Raw genomic sequence first — 24,298 nt, 5'->3', positions numbered from 1 at the left:
AGTTACGTTACAAATTTACTCATTGGAGGAAGCTATTTAGTTACTACATTAATCAACACAATGATAAACGAGATATGAATATGTGGATCTAATCAGCTGGTTCTTAGAGCAGCAGCGTATAGATTTTTATGTGATAGTGATAAAGGCAAACGGGAACTTGCACTTGAAATTTAAATTGAGAAACACGGGAATCAAAATAAACACAAATCTGCTGACAGCAAGAGTGGTTCTGAGGCAATGTGGTTTAGGCTAGCCTAATTACTCAATCCTTTGTAAGTTTTCGTAGGTTGGTGACGATTATGTCCTCCGGCTTTTTTTTTATGAGATCGGCAGGTTCAAACTGAAATTCGGACGTCCAGCAGTGGTGTATGGTGGTTGGTCTTTCACGAGCCGTAAATGATTTCCGATATTGAGCTAGCCCAACGTCAACGGTTCAGCCTTCACTTTGCCGCCGTGGATGTGCACTGCGCTAACTCCCAAACGGTCAGCTTGGTTGTTTTAGTAGTTGATACCGTAGATTGGTTGGCCGGCTTGGCTGTATTAAGATTTTCCAGTACTCCTATCCCTAAATAAAACTGTGTCAGAACCTTATCTTTCCACGGTGGACTAACGTACCTTTGCTTCTCTCAAGAATTTCACTTTATTTTCACTTTTCCCTCGGGTAGTTCAGCTAACGCCACTCTTCGGATTTATTAATCCATATAAACAGCGGATGATTAGATAATAGTGAAAAATTGGAAGTTATGTAACTCCACGTGTCTTCACCATTCACTCTGCGATTGCGAAAATCACGAAAATCTATATATACGTGTGCCGTAAGTGAAACTATGCAGGGGAATGATTTCACATGAATCAAGTCTATTCGCCTGTACCTATTGCATGCCTAAGCTGAGCTTTAAGCTTTAACATAACTGTGCAATCGGATGATCTTCTGGATCTCCTGCATTCCACCAATTTCTTCGAGCTATGCTAGCGAGGGCGGTATGAAAAGTATCTTTCTAGAAAGTGTACCTAAAGTGTACCTTGTTCGACCTTTTCCTTTCTTTTTTTTTTCTTTTGATTTTCGAATAGTTGGACACTACAATATTGATGTCATTTTCTTACATCTCTGTGTTCAAATTATGGAGAGCAAATGAACGGAAATCAAATTAAATATAAAACTCGAATTTTTGAGAAATATTTATTTCGGTTTAATTTTTCTAATCATTTTAAGCATAAAGTGATTATTTTTTTTACTTAAGTTAAGCATAAAGTGAAATTTGTCAAAATTAAAATTGTACATGTGTGCATATTCCTACAGGCCATATACACATGCGGGAAAGAGTCATCTGTATAGTCAATCGTTCTACTGGTAGAAAAATTGCAACTATGAGCAGGGGAAGGAGCCGCAGCAAAAACATCGGCGTATACAGGGGCAGAAAAAAATGCAGCAGGATCGGCAGCTGCAGCACCAACAGAAGTAGGGGAAATTGCAGCGGGAGCAGTCCATAGTTGGCGTATTCGAAAAAATACGAGGTCAAACTATTCAGCAGCAGCAGGAGCGTCAGCAGCGGCATGATCGTCAACAGAAGTGGCAGCAGCAACAGCAGCAGTGGCAGAGTCAGCAGCAGTTTCAGAAGAAGAGTCTTTAACCTGGATCAGAAGTTGCAGCGAACGGAGCAGATGCGACGGGTGAAGTTTCGGCGGCAGAAACAGTCGCAGCAGCAGCATCAGGACCGTCAGCAGCAGTTGCCGAGGCAACAGCAGAAACGTCAGTAGCATAAGAAACGTCAGCAACAGCAGGAGCATCAGCAGCAGTTAGAGGGCAGAAACTGTTTCAATGGCAGCAGCAGCAGCAGGAGGGTGTGGCTCCAAAAAATCCTTTACCGAATGACGGTACCCGCGAGCAACAGCAGGAGCATCATCAGCAGCTGTAGCGGCAGCAGCAGAAGGAGCGTCAGCAACAGCACTAGTACCAGCAGTAGTTACAGTGGCTGAAGCTGTTTCAAAGGCAGCAGCAGCAGGAATCCCTTGTCGAAAGACGTTCTTCGCAGCCGCAGCAAGTCTAATTTCGGATCCGGGAGTAGTTCTTGGCCGAGCAGCAGCAGCTCTGATTCCAGCTTCAGTCCCGAACTTACCAAGGATGAGGCCGTTTAAACTGAATATTTGTTATAGTATGAAATCTCAATAGTTATAAATCTAAATAAATAAATACTTGCTGTTCACAATTGAAGTCCAGAAATGTTTCGGGCAGTACACATCTTAGTGCCTGCTAATACAATACATTAGAACACCGGGTGGCTCAGTTTTTCTATACATTCGTATGTAATATTAACGACAGCAAAATGATAACATTCTATGTAGTATTTCTTTCATTTGAATCCATTTTAAATCTTTAGGTGCCACAGGTGTAAACAGTTTTGGGATCGATGTGGAGCCTTTTGGTATAGCCATTAGTATCAGGTATTCTTGAATGAAATCTCGTTGTCCATGGCTGCTCTCTGCCCTTTCAGATTTCCTTCGGTCCTATCTTCCGCTCTTATTCATTCCGACACAGTTTCACAGCAGGAGCTTGGATTGTCTGTCTGCCATTAAGAAAATGCTGTCAAAATTGTGAGAAATGCAGACTGGGGGTAGACAGCAATGCTCGACTGCAATCAATGCAACTGAAATGCTAGTAAAAAACTATAACTTTCGACGAATGGCACCATCAGCTTTCCACCGACGCCATCCTTAAAGCGCGTAAATTACCCTTCCATCAAAGTGGTTTATCATTGGAAACAGTTCCAAGATGGTTACTGTTAAGGTTTTAAGCTTTTGTAATATCTTTTTTGGTAAACGAAAGCGAAAGCACTAGTATGTATGTCGGTTTTATGAACGTTAGTATCTATATTTTGCTCCGACGATCAGCTCACGACTAACTAATGGCAGACGGACCGAATTGACCGTGCCCAAATGCAAGCGAGAGAACGAAAGAGAGCGATAGAAGGGGAACTGAAGCAACTGGTAAGAAGGCAGATAGCATATGCGGCATAACAATGACTTTGTTCAGTGGTCAGTGAAAAAAGCTGTACCACTAATTTAAGGCTATAATTCAAGGATTTGACGACTTAATATCGGACTGGAAAAACCGACGGTGCCTTTGGCAAAGTGTGAAATTGTATGGGCTTTCGTGTGTGCAGAAATTCAAAATGTGTCGGTAAAACATGTTTAAGTATGTAAAAACATGTAAAATGTGTTGGTGCAACAGCAGCTCAACTGCTGTCAAAAGAGTGGTACAGGGAGATCCCGAGCAGACAGTGCAAAAAAAACGAGGGGGAACGTTGTGAGTTGCTGCGGACACCGCAACTCTACAGTTATACCCGATACTAAGTCAGTATAGCTCTCTTCCGGCAGACGGCGCTAATATTAAACGAAACGACAAAGAGTGTGTGCGAGAGAGACAGAAAATCAGTCTGAGCGTGACGTCGGGCGCTGCGTAGCCACTGAAAATTGTTTTTGTCCTTTTCGGCTACAAAAATTATCCGATCTGATCAAAATTCAGCAATCTGATAGATATGATCATTATCTATGATTCTGCGTTTTTAGTTTTCTCAAATCTGCAATATTGTGGATGCAACAGATTTTCGTCCTTTGTGGGGGCGGATGGGGGTGGGGCGAAATTCTGAGATATACGTTTTATAGTGACATCTTAAAGGAGTGTGTGTACCAAATTTGGTTACTCTAGCCTTAATAGTCTCTGAGATTTGTGGTTGCCTCAGATTTTCGTCCTTTGCGGGGGCGGAAGGGGGTGTGGCGAAATTTGGACAGGAAACGGTCAAGGTCCGATATCACAGGAGTGTGGATACCAAATTTGGTTGCTCTGGCTTTTATAGGTTCTGAGATCCTTGAACTCATATTTTGCAATTGGCAAAACCGACCATGAAACCTGTGTGTTAGAGTGAGACAGAGCGAGAAAGAGTGAAATTGTTTTCGTGATTCTGGCTGTAATAATTATACGATCTGGTTCAGATTTTGCACTCTAGAAGATATAGTCATCTTCTACGATTCTGCGTTTTTAGTTTTCTCGTATCGTCGAAATTGTGAATGCCACAGATTTTCGCCCTTTGTGGGGGCGGAAGTGGGCGGGGCAAAGTTTTGAAATATTTTTGGAGCAGTGACATATCACAGAAGTCTGGATCCAAAACATCGTTGCTCTAGCTCTTATAGTCTTTGAGCATTAGGCGCTGAAGGGGACGGACAGACGGACAGACGGACGGACGGACAGACGGACAGACAGACATGGCTCAATCGACTCGGCTATTGATGCTGATCAAGAATAGATATACTTTATAGGGTCGGAAACGATTCCTTCTGGACGTTACACACATCCACTTTTACCACAAATCTAATATACCCCAATACTCATTTTGAGTATCGGGTATAAAAATACTAAAGGCCAATGTTTACCCGATAGTTGCATTTTTTTAACCTATTTTTTTGGTGGACTTAACTCACTGACAGCTGCTGTCAGAATGCACAACGAAAGGCACCCAACCACACAGCATCAGCACTTTCCTCCGCCTTTAGAGAGGGATGGCCCCGATGTGATATTGTAATGAAATCCGGATTACAGATCAAAAAAGGACCAGCGCGCACGCGGAAGGCCGCGGATGTCCTGCTGTTGACGGCGGGTTTGACCCGCCGACCCAGGCCGCTGCCAGGGGGATTAACCCAATTGAATGGAGGTGGCTTCCCGGTGGCCCCCAGCTGGCCCCCCGCTGGCCCGGGGATTGCCCTAATTGAGTGCCGGCCGATTGGGTGTTGCCTGGCAATCGCCTTAGTTCAAGTGTCAAGGTCGTGTCATTTGCCATCGCTTTGCATACTTAATCTATGCCCTTCTCCAGAGGTGTAGAGCACAATACCCTTTCTATCATTGAAACGACGCATTAGGAAGAGTATCTTAAACTTCCATCCGCTATATTCTTCCATTCGCCTCATCTTGCTTTTCGCATATGTGTGGCTAACTAGCAGAGGCTCTCTTCTCCTCTCCTGTTGCATGTTCTCATTTGATCAGCTTACGGGAAATGCAGCACAGAGATGCAGCATACTTCAACTGGCTATCTTTCCCATTTTTTTTGGGAGGACATAGGATTATCGCAACTTTTTGGCATTGCGCGTGGGACCAAACCGCAGAGGAAACAGACAGCTTAAAAGGCAGCCAAAGCACAATACGGTACACATACGGGAATTAGATGAAGCTAAGCAAAAACGAGAAGACTGCAAACTAAAAGTTTCCCGCTCGTCACATTCAATTATCATTTATGTGCACCAGTATAACATGTGGCAATTAATTGCAGATTACAGATTACAGCAGCATCTCGAAAATAAAAAGAGAATGAACTTACAACCCAATCAAGGAGAGAAAATTGCAAGGGGAAGGAATCATAGAACAGAGTGCATGTCCTTAACAAAATGCACATCAGAAGCACACTTGAGTATGTTGAATGGAATTCTACTGAAAATATATTCTCAAATTGTGGAATATCATCAAGAAGTCATATGCTGGATTCGTGTTCGTTCGGGATAAACTTAAATGCTGCTACTGAAGTGAGTGCTTAAGTTCCATTTTAGATGTATCAATGGGGTAGCAAGAGCATTCCATTGAATTAATTGTAACAATCCCCATCGTGTGAAATCGATTCTTCTTGAAAGTTCCTCGTGTGAACTGGGTGCAAGTGTGGCTGCTGTGGCTTAATCTAAGGATAGCTCCGGTTTCTGTTTTTGGTTGCCTGCAAATGATTAGATAGAAGCGCGATTCTTAATTAGACGAAGGGTTGGACTGCTGCTGTTCAGATAATTCTCGCTTCGATTAGTTTCGAATGAATTGTAATTGAATCGGTTGCAAATGCAGCGGCTGCGACTCCGACTGCCACTGCTACTGTCACATGCAAGTGCAACCCGCAGCCAAGATGCCACATGGCGTATGATTAATTTGGGTCGTAAATCTCATTACGCATACGCAGCGGAGACCGCATGCGGACAGAGATGCGGGCCCTAATTCTGCAGAATGTAATGCAGTAAAAACCAAATAATTTAAACTGGAATCAAGCGTAAAAATAAAACATTAATCAAATAATTGCATCATTTGCGATTGTGGCGACTCCGCGACTCTCGCTCTTTCGATATCGATTACAGCATTAATTATTTATTACGTTTCCATTTCATGTTCCGTTTCGGGCAACATTTAAATAGATTGGGCAAACTTGTTGGAAAATTTATGGAAAGACCTGTTACATCAAAGAATTCTTTGGGAGTACTCCAGAGACAAGAGGACTCTGATAGAGAATCCTAAAGGGCTTTCTGCACTTAGCTTCTCTTATAACAAAGCATTCTTTCGAATTAGGTATTAGAGGTATTAACCTACTTGCCTTCTGATCCAGTCGATCCACACTTTCTTTTTGCTTTAAATATTATAATTTTCACCAACTTAAAGTTTAATTTCTGTTTGCTAATCACCAAAAATTGAGAAGGCCTCTGTCTGCCTTGCTTGCCGCTTTCCGTTCGCCTGGGCGTGGCATTGCCACAAGTGGCAACCGAATCAGGAATGAGACGCAGAGGGAGAAGCGGGAGGCTGTGGCCACTGTTTTTTGCTGCGCTCTGCAGTTTCCTCGAAGACAAGACAAAGGCCCCGAAATATCAGACAACGCTAAGAGGCCAGGCCGCACGCCTACATTGTTCCATGCCCCACACAGCAGACACACACAGAGGGGAGGATGATGATAGAGGGAGCACACACACACACAGACACACACAAAGTGGAGAATGATGAAGTGATGGTGGGGTGTAGGGATGGTCGGGTGTAGGGATGGTGGGCTTTTTTCCTTATTATGTATTATGGGTATTATGATGGGCTGTTGTTATGAGTATTCTGGCCTCACTTTGTTCCCGCAGACCTGGCCCAAAACTGTTGCATTGCTCCGGCTAAAGAATCTCTACTAACACACACACACACAAACACATAAACCCCAATAAGAACGGACATGGGGGAGGCCAGGCTAGGGTTAGAGGAAAGTGGCAGTGGGGAGGCTGGCATGGCAGACACAATGCCACAAACTGAAATTCTGTGCCATGAGACCACTGTAATGGGCATAGTGGCACGCACACTGGACTGAAATTATATGAAGATAGTGTCTCTTAAGATTCATTGTCTAATTTAATGTGACAGCTGATTTTTTTTATTGCATTATAATTAATAGCTCAAAATTATGATAATTATATATGAAAATGTGTTTCCGTTGTCTCCTCCTTTATTATGATTATGTCCAATGTTCGATTCGTTTAGGACAAAAATATGTGCGTATGTGATTTTCTATTTTCCATGGGATAGAACTTCATTAATTTGAGGATAAACTTATCTACCTTTAAATTCTGACCCTCGTTCAGCAGCGCTGTGCCTCGTCCGTGTTCCTGTACGATTGCTAATGGCATTTTTCATCAGTCTAAACAGTCAAGTATTGGAGTGCAAAAAACGTGATGTCTGGGCACCACTGTGCCTGTTGCAGCTGCATGTATTCGTTTCTTTGGGGTGCTGGTACTGCCAACTCTTTTGCAGACGCTTGGCCTGCCATTTATGTTAATCATTAAGGCAAAGAGAGGTGGCAGGAAAGTAGGTGGCAGGGCTGTAGGGTAGAGGAGAGGACGAACAGCCTCAAACTCACCATGTGTGTGACCATGTTTATGTATGTTTGCATATCCTTAAAGTGTGTTCTACTTGGCAGCACATACGAAAGAGAAAAACAAACAGACAGACAGAGAAAGAGAGAGATTTGAATATAAAGCAGAGCATGCACTGCTTGCATAACTTGTTCTACTTATAAATGAGCCGTTGAGTGGGTGCCGTTCAGTGTGTGAGGGAGACCTTGATCTTGATACGATTCAGCAAAGCAGTTCACACGATTGATGAATAGTAGAGAGAGCAAGCAGTGAAAATGGTGGGAGAGAAAGAGAATTCAGTGTGCTAATGTATGAAAGTGCGAAAGATTGAAAACACTTTTAGGAACCGTAAGATATCAGGCAGCTGAGACTATGAGAAAGGAGGCAGTTCACTAATAAGAGCAATGAATAAAGAACGAGAAAGAGCAAGCAGTCGTTTAGTAAATGCCTAAATAAAGAGAAACACAAGGACCCAAAGAGGCATCTGAAGTCGAGTGAAAGCGCTTAAAATGAAAAGGAAAGGCTTAGTGCTCTTCCTGTTCGGTGTGAGAGAATATATCTCTTAATTTGCTAACCCCCTTAGCCAGCTTAACAGTGATGATTGGCTGTCAACTGACTTGGGGTATCACTGCCTAATGAGTACTTTGTGGGGTTATGGATTTCGGGTTATCCAAAATTTTCGGGCTATACTGTGGCACTTACAGTTTCTAGGATTTTGAACTGAACTTTAAGTTAATTATTTCTTTTGATGAATCGGACTATACGTAAATGCATACGGAATGCACCAATCAGCACTTTCGGATGAGCGGAAGCCAGATGAGCAAGACGTATGAACGAAACACTTGTTTGTGTTGCCTGGAATTTTTCTCTCTAAATGTCAATTACATACCGTTGTTTGTCTCCGTTCCAATTTTCAATGTTGATTTCGTTCCTCTAATGCATCTTGAGACTGAAAGTCACGCAATTGCAACAAGCTTACGCACATATTTTCGTTCTATGTATTTTTGGACTCGTTCGCCTGTTTTTTCTGCTTTATAATTTTGTATATTTCTTGCTTTATTCGTTCGACGGCCCAATGAAACACAGACACAAAAACCAAAATTTATATTCTAACTGATGAAAATCGGTTACAAACCTTTCGCCGAGACAAACCCCAGACAAATACATCAAAGAATACTTGATGATATTAAATTTTGTATGGAATATTTGGGTACTAATGATACAAAAATACTAAAGTCCCAATTAAGAAGTAGTGGATGGTGGTCAGCAGGTGAAAAATGTAAGCTAAGAACCCATTTGAAGACCTACTAAATATACAAACAAAATTTCATAAAAATCGGTCTAGCTGTTTAGAAGGAACAGATCCACAAACACCGCTGCACGAGACATTTTAAATCTAATATCTAAAGATCTGAACATAAATCAGTTAATTTGAATCGTGTTTCAGAACTGTTGTCGAGACAATTAATTCTCAATCCATCTCTATGATCCTTCTGAATATTTCAGAACTACCTCAACCTTGGACCTACAAACAGAGAGATGCAAATATTTAAAAGAAATTAACTCCTCAAATATTTAGATAGTGAAAGAGAAATGGGAGAAGAGAATATAATGGAATATAATAGACGAGAAAAGCCGAAACTGGAAAAGCTGGGTTTGCTCAGCAAAGAGCAAAAGAGTTAATTAAATGCCAAAAGGTGCATCGTGGCACTGATTTAAGAATGGCTACTCGCCACGCCTATTGTCCCTCCGCCTCTCAGCCATTGCATAACGCGAAATGCGGTCAGCTGTGTCTCTCAGTAGGTGGAGGAGGGGGATGTAGATGTAGATGTGTTGCAATCTGTGTCTGTGCCTGTGTCTGTTGGTGTACGTTTTTCTAGTTCCTCTTTTTTATAGAGCAAGTGGCAAGGTCAGCCGTGAATTTTGATGGCAAGCCTAGGCCCAACATCGTGGTGTGGATGCCGCTTGCCTGGCGGCAAATGAGAAAGAGAGAACAACAGAAAGTGCCTTCATGTACACAAAGATTTCGATTGCGGGATACCCACTAATTAAGTAAAAAAACCGAACAAAATACTTGCTCTTCCCCAGATTGGAATGATTTTTGATAGACTGCTAGACAATATGTACGTAAAAATATCTACGGGATGTTATGCGAAATCTAAGGTCTAGTCCCAAAATGATTATAGGTGTATTGTCATGTTTGGGATCCCATTCGTTTGACAAGAAATTCTATATACCCTATCATTACCATGTTAATAGGGTGTAAAATCCAACAACAAAATAGCAGGGATTGCAGTGAGGAATGCGTTGGGCAGTCGGCTTTTTAAGTGAAACAACAACGAGGAAAAAAACCTCGTTCCAGTTGCAGTTCGAAGCTTTCGCTGATGGTCATTCGATGGTAAGCCGGCCGATGGCTCTGTGCCCACGTTTCCATTTTTAGCAGAATACAAATAATAATTAAAAACTTTACCAAGAAAAGGCGGTGCCTCTTCGGAAAGTACTCGCCCAGTTTGTAACTTTTTCACTTTTCGAAACTTTTTTGAATGGGGCGCCGTCATCATTCAGACCATCATTCAAGTCCGTAGCCGCATCCTACATCCACGAGGACGAGTCCACCTCAAAGATTTCGATTACCCATTGAGCTGAGTCAGACTGTTCTGAAGCCCACTTCACTGGAGACTACGAAATAAGGAATTCTTGAAGATAAATGGCAATCTAAGGGGAATGCAATAAAACGGATTCAATTTGTAGCCACATTACAAACAGACAGAAGGATGAGGAAGCGCGAGTTGCACCAGTCATAAGGAGCAATGGAAAGAAATTAAAGTCATTTGAAACCGATGATGAAAGCATTCAACATTGAATGCAACAGCATACAACATTCGAGGAACAATTCATAAAATGTATAGAGTTTTTTAGGCTGATATTCTCCTGAGACCCATTTAGAATCCAAGGCTCTCCCATATTTCAGAGAAGAGTTGTCATCAGTACGGATCAATTGCGATAGTTATCCTTCTGCCTTTGTCAAGAAGTGATACAAGCTGTATCAGAAAGCTTTAAAAGTTAAGCTTGGGGCGAAAGGATTCTAAGCCTCTCTCGGCATAGAAGGAAGATCTCATAATGGGGCTAATAATAATGACAGACAGAATCACGTATAAATGCTATATGTTAATTATGTTAATTTAATTGGCGGACGGTCTGGGTAGGGAATCGAGAACTCCATATGGAATTTTTAAAGCGCCTTCGAGGCACAAGTACAATGAATGCATATTAATATCACTCAGAACTTAAACATCTTTCCCACATCGAGCTGCAAGCTTTGAGGCCTTCAAAGATATTGAAGAGTTGACGCTGCCCCCAAAAGGGAATGCGTTATGAGTCGCCTAAAGTGCTCCTGTGTGTGTGTGTGTGTGTGTGTGTGTGTGTATGGTGAGAGTTTTGCATAGTGTGGTACACCTGTCGTATATGTCGTATGCAAATTTCTGCAGCAGGTTAAGTGAAATTAGCGGCTGCCGGTGGAAAGCCAAGAGCTCTGCGGATGTGGGAGCTTCTGTTGGATACCAGATGGTGTTGCAACATTATACAAAAATTGGAGGCATGGCAATGTGTTCGTAATTGACTTCTAATCATCCACATTCCAGGGAAATGCTTTTGCTTCTGTTGGGGTGCAGCATATGATATTCATTCTATTTGACATTTGTCATTGTCGTTGTCATCTTTGAGGTCCTGGCACTTGCCATTGGCCAATTATATCATGTGCCATGTGAGTGCGGCATGTGTGCCGACAACGACAGCTGCATGGATCACAATGGGAGGCAGGAAGTGTGGCACTTCCACTTGCCCCCCCCTCCCCTCAGTGGCGACGATTCAATTAGAGGGTCTAAGGAGGATAATTGGCATGCCACTCGAATGGAGAATGCAATAACAACCAATGGCTCAGTGGAGCAATGCAATGTGGCAACTACTTATTGGGGGAGTGATCGGTCCTGCAGGATACATTCCTCAAAGTTAAGCTCCGCTAATGAGAACGGAAAATATACTAAATAACAAGGTCGAGGTCAACAGCATCCATTTATGTTATTCTTCACCAGAATGTGTGCTTCATTCCATGGAAGCTGGTGTCTTTCGACTCTCATGGTATTTACAATTTTCAAGATACAAATGTGTATAGCAGAGCATAAGAGCTAAACAAGTGCCTTTACCATGAACTATTACAAGGGGATAGCTAAAAAGTAAAGCTCCATCTATGTTTTCGTCCATAACGTACTCATATTCAATGAATTTGCGTGTCATCTGTTGTGTTAAGCATTACAATTTGTGTTTGAATCAATAAATGTGTCAAAGAAAACCCCAAATCTGGGCTAAAGAAATAAACCAGAATTTGAATGCCGCTGTAAAAACACTTTCTCGGTGGGGCCTTGCCTGGAGACGCAAACAAAAGCCAAGAGTCTAAAGTCAGAAGAGGATGTAGTTCTCTGCCTGTTCTTCATCGGCATTTTCTCTGCCTTTACTTTTTCTTAGCCCTCGGCGGCGGCTGCAGTTGCAGTGCCTGTGTGCACTGCCCCAAAATAAAAGTAAGCAAAAGTATGCCATAATCACATGTAACATGTCCTGTGGATGGGGCGTACGAGTGGGCGAGCGGACGAGTGGGTGAAATCTGGGTCTCTCTGTGTGCCATGTGCATAAAATCAATAATAAAATCTTCGAAAAGAAAGCGCAAAACATAACGGGCAATGCGACAGAGACTTCATCACGATTTTACGTCAAATCCACTGACAGAAAAATGTGCAGGAAAGTCTTGTAAATAATTCCAGGGAACTCCAAAGACTAGGGGCCATAGGTAAGAAATTATCAATGGGAATTCGACAGATCTCGCTTGTTGGCTGGAAACATGTGTATATTATATATGTGTTAATATGTATCTGCCTCATGTATGTTCAGAGCAAGGAAGGCTATATGATTTCATAATTCAGGCTCTGACTTGAAGAAACTATTAATATCTGATCATTCAATCATGGGGAAGCGATCTGTGGGGAAAGGGAATCTACAGTTTTGCCTTCCTGCAGATATTTTTCAATCTTCGACCGAGTGGCGCTGTAGCATGACGCTCGTTTCTCTCAGTGCACACTGCAACTGCAGTGGAAGCCAGTGATTCACATAGTGATTAGGCGACATCTGTGACGTGCTGTTGATGTATGTAGGTGCAAGGCACTCCAGCGGCACTCTAAGTGCATTCACCCACGCATACACACACAAACACACACACACACATGAACCGATGTACATATATGTGGGAGGGGCAAAATTTTCGACTGAGTCGCACAATCGCCTTCGGCGTCGAGATTTCGTTCCAAATGCGCTCAAATGCGCAAATTAATTTAAGGCAGTGCCACGCCTGTACCTTTGGGCAACGTGCGGCAGAGTGTGCGTGGCATTGTGAGTTGCACAGTGTGTTTGTGTTGCCACTAAGCCGATTTAGCTGACAATTCTGCCACAACAGGAGCAGCAACAATCACGAATAGAACATGTTTCGAGAGTCTGCCACCCGCACCAACACCCACACCCACACCCACACCCCGCCCCCATGTTGCATGCCACACACATTGACAGATCGCGCAGAGCAGTGTTTGACATCCTTTTACATGACGGCCCCACACAAGAGGGTAAGGAAGGAGGAAGGATTCTGATGTGCAAAGTCGCGCTTTAATTTGTAATCCTTTCTGAATAAAATTTAATCCATTAGCCCCCGGATAGCACTGTGGCGCCCGCCCTATGCAGCGGGGTTAAGCTTCTCATAGAAATATGGCCTACGACCCCAGTGGACAAGTACTAGAAGCGGCTATTATGATGTTGAACAAATTGTTTCCTTTTCACATTCATTCAACAGGAAAGTACAGTCACATCAGAAAACAATGAAGGGACAAAGAGAAACAGACAAGAGGCATGGCTTTTCGACGAAGAAAAACCGTTTCTTGGACAAGATGCGGAAATCTATAACGAGAAAGGGACGGCTACCCGAATGAACTTCACTTCTAAGCGGGTGTTCCTCTATTCCTCTCTTCCGCTCCCTACAAACTCCACAGATTTAAATCCAGCCAAACCTATTTTGATTGCGAGGATTACAAACATCCCATTGGAATTCAATTGTTGATCGAGTTGATTTATTTGTGACCGCGAATCGAATCATGATTTATTCATCGCACAGCTTGCTGCCGAGCAGCAGACTACCAGATCGATTTCTTCCACCCTACCCATTATTAAGTTTTCGGTTATTCTTGTGAATATTTCATGGCTGCTGGCTTCCGCCTGGAAATGTGCATCCGGTGGCTCGGAATGTGCTCGACAGTTCCCCGTTTATCTCAGGAGATGGCTAGTAGCTGCGAAAGAACGTTGGGTGTTTCATGGACATCTGCACATGCAAACCCATGGTGGAAGGGGGAAGTGGGAAGTCGGAAGTGGGAAGGGAAACGATTCAACGAAACCGACGTCAAACGGTTGCTACCCAGCGACCCGGGCCACCGTTCCATGCTTTCGATTGAAAATAAACTGTTTGCTCTGTTTTCACTTATTCTCCGCCAAGTTTTTTGTTCGCAAAAATGCGAAAATTAAACTGTATAATTGAATTATTGTTCCAACAACATGCCTATCCCTTTTCTGACGGCTTTTATGGCGATTTTTGACCAATAAATGTGCCATTCATGTGTCTCAAATTTGTGCGGCGGGATGCAGGCGGAAAGGCAACACCAATCACAGCACCAGGAGCATCAATAGCCATCGACGAAGGCAAGAATTATCATCATCATCATCATCATCATCATCATCATCATCACCATCATCGATAGCCTCGTGGTAGGGTGTATTGAGACTCAGAAAATAGAATATCCAAGCACTCGTAAATGTCTCATCTCTGTCTTCTTCTAAGGTCGTAATTGAAATTCCACCCTGAAAAAATATTGTAACAAAAAAATGTATGGTCGTTGCTCTTCTAACTTTTTACGTAGTCTTTCATACATTTTGTGATGAGCATCAAATGGTCGGGACACTCTCTGCCCACGTATTCGTCAACCTTTTTGTTGTTTTGGTGGGCGACAAAAAAGTGCGCTTTGATTCAGAATTGAAAGGCGCAGAGTCGCATACAAAAACACTTGTTATTTGCAAACGAACTTCTGCGGCGCAACAAAAAACTAAATCGAATTACAAGGACATGCATTTATTTATATGTATTTATACTTATTGTATATTGTATATTCACATCCTACATCCATAACCAGATGCACATATGTACATATGTACAAGGTATTTATTTTAAGATGTTATCATGAGATGGGGAAATGCAATGTTTGCAGACACAAAAATAGAACAAAGGGTAGATGCTAATTGGCTTCCACTCCAAAGGTATCTCGGGATAAAAAAGATGCAATCGCAAAATGAAGAATTTCCTTGCTTTCACTGGAACCTGAACCCCGGAGAAGGAGGCGCACAGCTGTGGGGAGGTGGAGGTTTTAATTAGCTATGTGGCGTCCCTGGTAACGGAATGGTAAGCACAACCTTTTGAGCCCCACTAATGCTCAGGAAATCAGTCTGTTAGTGAAGAGAACGAGTTCTGAGGCACAAAATAATGTCTCCCGCTGGCGGCCGCATAGTATGGTAGTTATTTCATTAGCAAAAGACCCACACCTAATACCTTATGATCTTCATAAAATATGGCATCACGCTTCAGCAAACCCTATTGAAGTCTGGCAGCGCTGTCTAAAAAATTCTTTTTTTTTTAACAAAAAAGGCTTTTAATCAGTATCAAAGTCCGCACAAAGCCTTCCTTCAAAACAATACAAAATATGTAAAATGAAAAATCGTATCTACAAATTTGCTGAATCTGTCGGGATTTGGTGCCAGCTGCAATTCTAACTTTATCCCAACTTTATCTTAATTCCATGCTTTGGCTTCACCCAATTAGAGTTTCAAAAAACTATTTCTTCCACTCGGATTTCTTCTCCCTTTTTTCTGGGAAAGGGAGAGGAGAGGCCATCCACATGGCAGTTTATTATTAGTAGAAAAATGCACTAAAATCAGAAAATCCATTCCGAAATAAGTCTATAACTTAACTTATAGATATATAGGTACATTCGCTTAATATATCGCTTTGTACAGATTTCAGTAGGCAGTTTTGAGTATATTGGAATTGTGGTAAAACAGTGAAATTTATGTATGAATGAATCATTGGCCCAAAGAAACTTTATCTTGTAAATCGTCTTCATTGTATTTCCAAACAAAATCTTTCAATCTTTCAAAATATAAAATACAAAATTCAAGAGTTCAAATAAATTTTCAAAAAATTTTAAGAACTTGAGAGCTAAGTGCTAAATAAAGATCGATGATTGATGAGCGTGCATAAAAGTGTAATGATATTTTGGGATTTTTTCATTGGTTCATATGCAGTAATAGTAGAACCGTCTCACTCTCTTACTATTCAGAGTCCCTCCAAGTCAAGTGTTCACTGTATCCGCACCGAATCACGTTGTTCATTGCGATCGTATCCAGTGGGGCGGGGCGTACCCGTAGCATTTTGTTTATGCCTCCCCGCTCTTTGTTTAGACACTAGCTCCAGCAGGCGATAAACAAAGTGTTCAGGGGATGGGAAATATTTGCACATTACGTATACGCCCGGTGTTCGACAGGGGGCCCAAAATGCATCCGCATCCCCAAGTCGCATTCAAACATGTAGTTGTGCCTCGCCTACAGTCTACCTCCTCACTCTGAGGTCTGAAGACGACGACAAGTGGTAAATGGTTCCATTCACATTTCCTTGCCGGTCCCCTGGCCCCAAAAAACGGACCCAGAAAGTGCCACAAGTAGCACAATTTGATTCCGAGAACGTTTAAGAACCACCAGGGGCTCTCTTGGGGGTCTGTGTCTGTTCCAATAATGAGTGGAGAAGGTGCCGGAGCAGGTGATGAAAAATGTGCCCCGGCAGTCCGCGAGTCCGTAGGTCCGCCGCTGCAGTTCATTAGAAAGTCAGGGCCGCTTACAGGCGCTGCTGCACAGCAGCACAAAAACACTTCACGACAGCACTTTGGACACTGCTAACGAGCACAGACAGATACAAATATACACAGATGCTACCACACAGATGCACAGACACACACTCGAAATATAAATACAAAATGTCGTTTCCTTTCTTGGTCTTGGTCCTGAGTCTTGGGCATTCCGCATCCTGCCATACACACGATGCAGATGAAGGCAGCAGAAGGAACTTTGTGAACAAAAATGAATGCAATTTTTTTTTTGAGCGGTGTGGGCGCCGGGTGGTTGGCAATATAAGGGAAAATGGAAATGGGAACGGTGATGGAGGCGTCGCTGGAGTGAGAGTATTTATCACACAATGGGAACAGACGGAACCCTAGATATTTGTACAGAGAGTAGCATGAGTAAATATTTGGCTCGCAAATGATTAGGATATAGATATGCTACTGCCACAAACACTGCCACTGCCACTGAAAAATGGATGAGCAAGAAAAGGAAAGCAAGATGTAAAGACCCTGGAATGACTTCAGGTATTTGTCTAAATTAAAGATCTGTTCCCAAAGTTTGCTTCATCGGAAACTATTTTCAAGAACTTTTCTGGATTTCCGTGAGCCCCCGAGGTAGAATACCCCTCTTCCGACCACGGTATTTTCCAAATAACATTTTGAGTTCCAACTAAATTCAGTTCGTCCAAAACGTTGGGCATTGCGTTTATAAATATTGAGACCCGAGAGTGGCATCTACGGATGCATTTTCTGGTATGCCACAATGCCCACAACAAGCTCTGACATGGACAGCGCAATAAATTTTCTGTTTGCGGAGCGCTTTTTGGGTGTTTTCTTGGAGAAAAGAAAAACAAACCACAAGGAAATGTGGTGCCAATGTGTATTGAAAAAATATCAATTAGTTAACCACTATTTTCCATGTGCAATATATGGATTATTAAGAGATACACAATTTAGAGTTGAAACCCAAAAATATGACAGCATTTTGCCACTTCGTTGCGTCTTCAAGGGGTGTCTCTAATTATGTATTATTATTCAAAGGATTAAATATTTGAACTTTCATATCAATTGCAGTAATTTGTCCATTAGATGTAACATTAAAATGTATTCAGTAATAGGAATTATGCGTTAAATCGGATAAAAGGTACAGCTAACACTATACAAAAAGGGACATTTTGCCAGCAAAGGACGGATCATTTGTAACGTTTTTCAAGAGAGAAAAGACTCTTGCATGTGGCAGCTTAACAAAATTGGAATATACACCGAAACTTAATTGAGTTTAATCTAGCATCAATGGATTGAAAACTGCTCTAATTTTTCCAATGAAACATTAACATAAACAGTCACTTTAAATGGAAGAATTTTCAAAAATTTGAAACACTTATTGGACACTTAAAGAATAAGCGAACATTTTTCAATGCTTCTGCAGTGGCATCTTTGATATATGGCTTAAAAACTATTACGATTATTCCATTGTAACTGCACCAAAGCTACCCTTATAATTTTCGTAATTAGTACCAAACAAGAACAGGCGGGGGCGACCATAAAGAATGGCCGGCATTTACCAAAGGCAAAAACCATAAATGTGAAAACACATTTGAATATTTTCGTGCAAGTTTGGGCAAACATTTCTGTTAATCCGCTGGTAAATAAGTGCGTGTTTTTATTTCTGAAATTGTAATTGGCATTTAAACTGATTAAACAGTCCCTGGGCCATTGGGATAATGGAACACTCACCCAACTATGGCCTTTGGCGGATGGCTGCCCGGCCTTCGGCGTTCGGCTGTTGTCTTCTTTTGTTGCTCGATGGTTTTTAATATATTCAACTGTTCAAGTTTTTATGGTTTATTAGGTTGGAACTATTTTGTTGCTTATTTATTTTTGGGATTTTAATATTTTTGAAACACTTGCGAACACAACAACAAAAATAATCAACAATTGACCAAATTTCGCTGCACTTTGATAAACATTTACCAAACACACAATATTTTGTTTTAAATAACCACAAATAACGGCTTTGTCTCACTGCACTGCTTGTGCACTGTTTGTACACTGCTTGACGCTGCTTCTGCCTTCGTAGCGTGCGCCACGAGTGCCGAAGCCGTTATGACAGAATCTTGCGAGCATCTGAGCAACTTATCCTTTCCCACGGCACCCGATGGCGGTACCGCACCCGAACGCGGCCTGGCCACCATCCGACGCAGTGCACGAACAAGTGCGAAATCATCTCCGTCTCTGTCTGCCGTTTTGGCCGTACTGTGGCGTGTTTCGTGTTCGTGCTCGTGCTCGTGTGCGGGTGCAACTGAAGGCATTTAACGGCCAAAAGCGATAGCTTTGCTGCACGCTCTCTCCCGCTCTCCCGCTCTACCACTCTGCCATGCTCTCTTCCGCACTGTCCACTGTCTTTTTTGGACACCACTATGACCTCTCCCTTACACTGCTTGCGTTGTTAGTTGTACCATTTGTTTGCCTTGTTGCTTACTGTTTACTGTTGTTCGGCGGGGTAGGCAGGCGGCCGAGGTATAAAAGTAAAAATAAATTCCCGTTACTACTAACACAGATCCATGCACATGCACGCACAAACACACTGTCGTGCGTGTTCGGCGAAATATAAATGAGTGCCAAAATCCAAAAATACCCTTTAAGATCTATCGATATTATGGGAGCAAATCGAAGCTTGCCATGCGCGGATCCAAGACATACTGAGGTGCGCTGCCGCATTACTCTTAAATGTATATAGATATAGGGAAGAATAACTCCGTGGTTATATGTGCATATGTATATTTATATATATTTGAAGTTCACATAAGGCATCGTCAATTAGACAAGGAATGACCATCTGGGGCTAACAAATACATGCTACCCATTGAAGTTTGGGGTGAAGAACCTTTTAAGGGGCATTTCAGAATCTAATTTTAAGTCAATATTTCAGTAAAAAATTCACTCGAGTGCTGAATACTCCTTGAAGACTTATTTGTCTTATTTGATATCCTGATTTCGACATTTATCTACAAGTTCAACTCCATTTCAAAGGCCCTTAAATATAGGCAACATTTAGCGGCTAGGATGAAAGCACCCCAACAGCATATACCCTTCGCTTACATTGCCCTATGCTACCTCTCGGGTACTCTATACACTCGCACAGCGTATTGCACTTTCTGCCGTACCACTTCCAATCCAATGAGTAGCATACACATATTCATGATCAACATAAACAGCTGTCTATGTTTCAGACAGTTTGTGCTCTTTGTGCAGGAAGTATGTGTATTTGAAACCAGTGGGTTTCTTTAGGCCTTATATCGTAGTTTAAAAGATTTAAAGGTGAGCATTGGATTACCATATCAAATACGTGTTATCGTAAGAACTATCGAATGGCCTAACTAAGCCTAAAGGCTTTGCTTGTTGTTTGGACATTCAGTTGGTAGACAATCCAAGTGTAGTGGGGTGCCATCAATCTGTCTCGGGTCTTGGGACAAACATCCATCTACTGGGGGCCAGCTCCCGATTCTTCTGCCGTCCATTTTGCTGATGTCAATGCGCGCGCACGTTCGCTGAATTATATTCCCACTACTTGCAACGCAGATTCGGATCTGCTGCTTGCCGCAGCACGTGACTGACGCCGGCGCTGCATCCCCAAGCTCTCCGACCCAGACCCAGACCCAGACAGTGGCTGCAATACTCTATATATAGGCCCACACTTAATTTCCTATATGCGGCACACGAGCATACGAGCATACCGGAGCATACGAGTATTTTGGGCCGCTTCAATCTGCCTGTCAAAGGCACACGGGGATATGTGCCCACGTCAATGTGTGGCAATGTGGCAAGAACAGCGGCGGCACAGTTGCAGCATCCCCAGAGACCGACGTCAGTGCCCTTAACATTGGCCTAGTCACGTTTCCTCTCCTCGCATCTCGTGACGTGTGGCATGGCATGGCATGGCGAGGCGGGGCGTCTCCTATTCGTACTCATCGTTCGATTCATTTCATTTCGATTCGTCCCGTTGCACTCACATTCCCTCACATTTCGTTATTGCCTTTTGTTCATTTGGCTGCCCTGTGAACAGGAAATGCCTTACGGTATATCCGGACTTGGGGCTCCTATACTTATTAAGTCGTTTACAGAGTATCACTGTGGTCTGAAGCTGCGTCTACTCAAGCATTTGCCACTTGCTTTTCCATTTCAGCGCTGGCCTAATGAAAGGAAAAACAAGTAAAAGACGGTTGCAAATCGGGAAACCGAAGCACCATATACCCTATATAGCAGTCGTCAGCATTATGATGTAGTAGTCCGATTCCAATATCCACTTTCCAGTTTAAAATTCCTTCTCATATCCTATAGACTCTACAGATCTTCAGAAATATGAATATTTCGTCATTTTTTTTGGAAAAAAGTGGAAACCAAATTCTGTTCCCACCACAACTAGTCTAAGGACACTACGCATATTACAGTTTTCTATCCCCGCCCCCCGTTGGAAGTGTATACAAATTGGAAGAAAAAAGTGTGCCACCATCAGCCTGCAGTGTTTAATTACGAGTATAGTCACTGACGGAACGACTGCCTGCGCCGTCGGGCGCACTGGAACCACTCTCTGAATGTAATGCGGTCAAATGTGGGGCTTCTGCACGGCACGCTCATAAATCAAATGCTGAGCACCACCATGGATGCTCCCCTCCTGGATATTGGTGTTTGTTTTGGCAGAAATCAGAAAGCAGGAAGGAAAGTCAGAAGTCCAAGAGTTACGAGAGCTTCGAGAGGCCGCAATAGGTAACGAAAATAGTTCGAGAAAGATGCAAAATCAGAGGGAACACAGTAGGAACAATAGAAAGACAAGCACCTTTCTGATTTCATAATATTTTCAGGAATGGATACAGTATTTTAGATAGCTGTTAACACTCACTAAGATACTCTGCAAGACTCAACGAAGCCAAAGCCGAAGACTCTTCTTAGCGACTTTTAAACAACAAGTTGAATCAGTTGGTTGTCCGCTTAGGTGATCGTTTACTGTAGTGCCCGAGACTGACATAGAACCCGACCCTGAACCATGGCTTTACTCTACTATCTATCACCGACTTATACCCGGCTTATCTGGGGCACTGATGCAAATATTATTTACAGATTTGTTTAATTATTTTCCCCGTTGGGTTTATTTGCACGCCCGACGACTTCGGCGGGGGGACACGTCTGGGGACTTGGGGGCCTAGGGGCCCGAGGCTATGCTGAGATCAGGCGTCGCTGAGTGGCGGAATGGAACTGAAATTGAAATGAGAGACGACTGCAGGCGATGCCCATCCCAAAAGTAAAGGCCACGCCGGCGGAATGCCGCAATGAGAAGCATGAGAAGCAAGTGCACTGGGAGAATATGATATACATTATCAAGCAGAGAAATCATCCAATGGATCTATCCTTGAGGGTACGAATCTATATTAACATACTCATCTTGTATCCCATTTTTCTCGGTGTATAAAATCAAAGTCAGCTCAAGACGAGAGATTTCTACACCCACAACAACTAAGAATATACAACAATAAACAAAGAGTGAAAGAAAATAAAACGCAACACGAGAAAGCAACCAAAAGATGCAACTGCAACAAGATGTTGGCATGGAGCAGGAGAGTATATGGGGAATACATTTGCATCTTGCAAGTACTATTTGCGCACTTATATGTTAAGATACTTTTCCTTTGTTGTAGAAAATTACGTCATCTGTACTTACCTGTTTGTCCGATGTTACCGATTACTGTATTAACCGCGAGTTCCTTATCGCGCTATCATCTTTTTAATGGAATTGATGGATTAGAAGGAAAGATTAGAACAAGGGATCTTCTGAAATGATCATAAATACGTGAACTTTCATTAGTTTCAATCCATTCATGATTATGTACACCTTTTCAGAAACCTTTTATTAAAAGACAGCTCGAGAACTAATCTTCATCTATCTGTTGCTTCTTCTAGTTGCAATAACAGTTGATTCAAAGCGCAGCAAAATGGTTCCGCACTGAAAGATACTCGCATAAGATATTTTAAAGGAAAAACAAAGTTGAACGAAATTAACCTCAAAGTCGGACAAGCTGCCGACTAATTGAGTCGGTGGCAGGTGGCATTTGACATTTGGCGATGGATTACCGTCATTCCGTTGTGAAATTCACTTATAGTGAATGTTCTCCCCAGATACCCAGGCATTTCCAGGGTGCGAGAGGGAGATGAAACAAAAGGCAGCGCATCTGGCGACATCTCATACCCGCTCCTCGCTCCACCTACTTCGCCGTCCGTTTAGTTGAATGGAAATCTAAAGCAACTAAAGCGTTGAATAACCCTAGAGAGGGGTATGCTGCCTTTTAAGTCCGTAGCCTAACAGTGAAGGAGCAAAACCTTTGGATCCGCTGAAACCACTCATCAAAGCACTTTTTCCCCTCGTCTGAAACGAGTGTTTTGGGGGCTTACCCTTATGGTACGTCATGGTATGTCCTATGCCAATATTGCAATAGCCAATTCCGCACAGTATCCATTTTTTCCGGTACAAGATACCTTTTTGGACGGCACTCACGAGATTCGTTCTGCAGCGAAGGAATTCGTTAAACCAGTTTTTCGCAGTAGCAAGGCATGGGCTTGATCTAAGTTGATCTAATGTTTCATGTGCTAATTCTCTCTCCCAACGATGAACTTTTCGTTTATCGTTAAAGTTCTAAGAATGGAAGTGCAGGTGCCAATTTTGAGCTGGTCATACTAAAAATAGCCGGGACTACGGAGGTAAAAGGCAGCTCACGTAAGATAGACTACATATCTATATACCCAAACTATGTTTACATATATATATATATCTTTCTAGCTTCTGTGCCAAAAAGTCTATTAAAGATATCATATCATGGCATTCAGAAAATTCCATCTGGGAAATACTTGGAAAAATGGTACGGAAAATACAACTCAAAAAGTTTGATTTATGTTTAAATAATTTTTGTGAAAACCAAAATTTAATTTTGAGAGCATTCACAACCTACATACATATATCATACCATTTTCATAATAAATTGAGTTTTTCTTCATGCATTTTCTAGGGTATTTGTTGTTGCGGCTTGTCATTTCGTTCCTGCTAGTGTTTTTGCTGCTGTTTTGAGTGGAGCGAAACGCTTGCGTGCATTTTAATAATCAGAATCTTTCGCCATTCTGTGTCGTCCTCAACATCATCGCCGTGAAAGGCGGCTGCAGCAACTGCCGCACAACCCCACCATGACACTCCCGCTCTACTTACCTCACTCCCTTCTGTACTCGAATTCACTCTCTCTCTTTCTCTCTCTTTCTTTCTCATTTTTGTAAGTACTTTCCATTTTAGTGAGCGCATACGATTAGGCATTGTGATTTATTTCGATTCCGCGCACTGATTTTGATGCAGTTCTTAATTTTACAGCGCCCCTTTTTTGTTGTGGGGCGCCCCCTATGAGTCCTGGGGATAACGTTTTGCTGCATTTCATTTTTGAATTCCGGTGCTGCAATTTCCGCTCTACGTTCCATTCCAAATCAATGAAGAGAATGGATAGGGGGGAACACTATAAAGGTGAAGTAGAGGGAACCAATAAGCGAAATAGAGAGAAAAACTTCCT

General features: G+C 42.4%; 1 protein-coding gene across 4 annotated transcripts in view; it reads right to left on the bottom strand.

The window, feature by feature from the left end:
- The window catches only part of Pdfr (Pigment-dispersing factor receptor), a 49,191-nt gene extending 27,237 nt beyond the window's left edge, over positions 1-21,954 (bottom strand). The window contains exons 1-2 of one of the 4 annotated variants that reach the window (XM_015186864.2): positions 21,817-21,954; positions 18,438-18,606 (exon numbers count right to left, since the gene is read on the bottom strand). The gene's annotated coding sequence lies outside the window, so the exon portion shown is untranslated. Of the gene's footprint in view, positions 1-8,563; positions 8,839-18,437; positions 19,167-21,816 lie in introns of those variants that run through there. The other 3 variants (XM_033382384.1, XM_001354429.4, XM_015186862.2) reach the window with 3 other exon arrangements.
- Between the last annotated feature and the right edge of the window lie 2,344 nt (positions 21,955-24,298).

The sequence above is a fragment of the Drosophila pseudoobscura genome, chromosome X (assembly GCF_009870125.1).
Source record: "Drosophila pseudoobscura strain MV-25-SWS-2005 chromosome X, UCI_Dpse_MV25, whole genome shotgun sequence".
NCBI classification, from domain to species: domain Eukaryota; kingdom Metazoa; phylum Arthropoda; class Insecta; order Diptera; family Drosophilidae; genus Drosophila; species Drosophila pseudoobscura.
The sequence above is the reverse complement of the archived record's forward strand: the minus strand, read 5'-3'. Positions and strand labels throughout refer to the sequence as shown.